Here is a 2,247-nt window from a genome sequence, read left to right as displayed (position 1 = left end):
TATCAAAGGCCTTTGTTAAATCAATAAATACCTGGACAAGATCCATATTCTGCTCATAGCACTTCTCCTGCATCTGTCTTGCTGTGAAAATCATATCCATTGTCCCTCTACCAGATTGGAAGCCACATTGAGATTCAGATAGGACATCATTTATGAGACACCCATTCAGACGGGTAAGAAGAATATTTGCCAGAACCTTGCCAGCAGCTGATAGTAGAGCAATACCTCTGTAGTTACCACACATTGTTCTGGCTCCTTTTCCTTTATATAGAGGAAGAATAATTGCATCCTTCCAGTCCTTAGGGGTTGCACCATCCCTGCAGACTGCACTAATAAGTTCATGAAGGGACTGTGTGATGTAATTACCACCAAATCGCAAGAACTCAGCACAAATTCCATCCTTTCCAGGTGCCCTACCAAGATTCAATTTACTTATTGATGTCATTACTTCATCTATTGAGGGCAAGGAGTCTAAGGAGCCAATAATAGGTCTTTGTTGCATAGTATCAATCACTGTTTCATCCACAACTGACTCATGGTTTAGGAGTTCAGAGAAGTGTTCGATCCAGCAACCTGTGATTTCTGTTGATTTAGTAAACAGAGTGGAAGACTCCTTGGAAAGCAAAGGAGCTGATGTGGAGCTCTTAGGTCCATAGGCTCACTTCATAAGATGGTAAAGCTTCTTGCTATCATTTGCATCAGCAGCAGCCTGAACATCATGAGCAAGATCCTCCCACCAAGTCTTCTGCGTCTTCCTGAGAGATCACTGTAGTAGTGATTTTACACTGCTATCGTGGGCAAGTGCTAGATTTCATTGTACAGCAGACAGTTCTCTGTGTAGCAATACACTGTGGGCATGGCGCTTTACCACCAATAGTCACTGAACTTCAGCATCATTTTCATCAAACCAGTCTTTGTGTCTGGCAGTAACATATCCCAGTGTTTCAGCTGCACATTGCAGAACTTGGTCTCGAAAATCTTCCCATGCTGCAATATTTTCAATGCTGGATAAGCGAGTCTGAAGCTGTTTCCTAATCACATCATATACCTTGTGGACATTTAGACGCCGAGGAATGCTGACTGGTCCTCTTCTCTCTTTCACTCTAATCATTATTCGGAACTTTGCTCACACCAGACTGTGGTCTGTCCAGCATTCCGATCCATGAAAGGACTTGACATTACAAATGTCATAGATGTCGCGCTTGCAGATGATGACATAATCCAGCAAGTGCCAAACTTTGGACCTTGGATGCATCCACGTTGTTGTGTGATCACCTTTGTGAATAAAATGAGTGCTTGCGATGTAAAGTTCATGTTCTTCGCAAAGCTCCAGTAGCATGAGACCATTGCTATTCATTTTCCCTACTCCAAAACGTCCTAGAGAGTTCCATGTTTGCCATTCTGTTCCAACCCTGGCATTAAAATCTCCCAGTAGAATGATTTTATCAGAATTGGGGATTTTTCTAAGTATGGCTCTCAGCTGGGTATAAAAGATTGTTTTATCTTCATCACAGCTAGTCAAAATAGGTGCATAGGCACTTATTAGAGTAGCAAACTGCCCACCTTTCAGGTGCAACCGTAGAGTCATTATACATTCATTTATAGGAACAGGGAGCTCTTCCAACTTCTTAAGGATATCAGATTGAACTGCAATACCAACACCAGCCTCTCTGCAACCCTCCTTCTGCCTTCCTTTCCAAAAAAAGATGTATCCACCTCCTACTTCCTCAAGCTGACCATCACCTTCTATACGAGTCTCTGAGAGTGTAGCTATATCAATGTTATAATGGTTCAGCTCACGAGCAACAAGTGCAGTGCATCTTTCCGGCCTACAATCACTCTTGTTGTCCAACAGAGTGCGCACATTCCAACATGAAATGTTTAAGTTACATTCAGATTTTATAAATAAAAGACTCTTTGTTTTTTGAGCGCCATGTGGACATCCGTCAGTCGCGCTAAACTGACCAGATATGGCAAGACAGGCAATTTTTGGTTCACCTTTTCTAGAACCTCCCCAGTCTCCAGGTGAGCAGTGCCCTCTCCAAATGGAGCTGCTCAGACACCCATGCAGCAACCGAATCCTACCGCTGTCTTGGGCCACAAGGAGATGATTTTATATCTAGCATGGGCCGCCTACATGCAGGTCACTGACTACATGCTTCCAATCCATCAGGTCTGCATGCTTCACCACTTTCCCATCGCCACAGGACTTCCGAATAAAAAAAAAATTTTTTAACTAAAAATATA

The sequence above is a fragment of the Octopus bimaculoides genome, chromosome 4, assembly GCF_001194135.2.
Source record: "Octopus bimaculoides isolate UCB-OBI-ISO-001 chromosome 4, ASM119413v2, whole genome shotgun sequence".
Taxonomy (NCBI): Eukaryota; Metazoa; Mollusca; class Cephalopoda; order Octopoda; family Octopodidae; genus Octopus; species Octopus bimaculoides.
Note: the sequence above shows the minus strand (reverse complement) of the source record.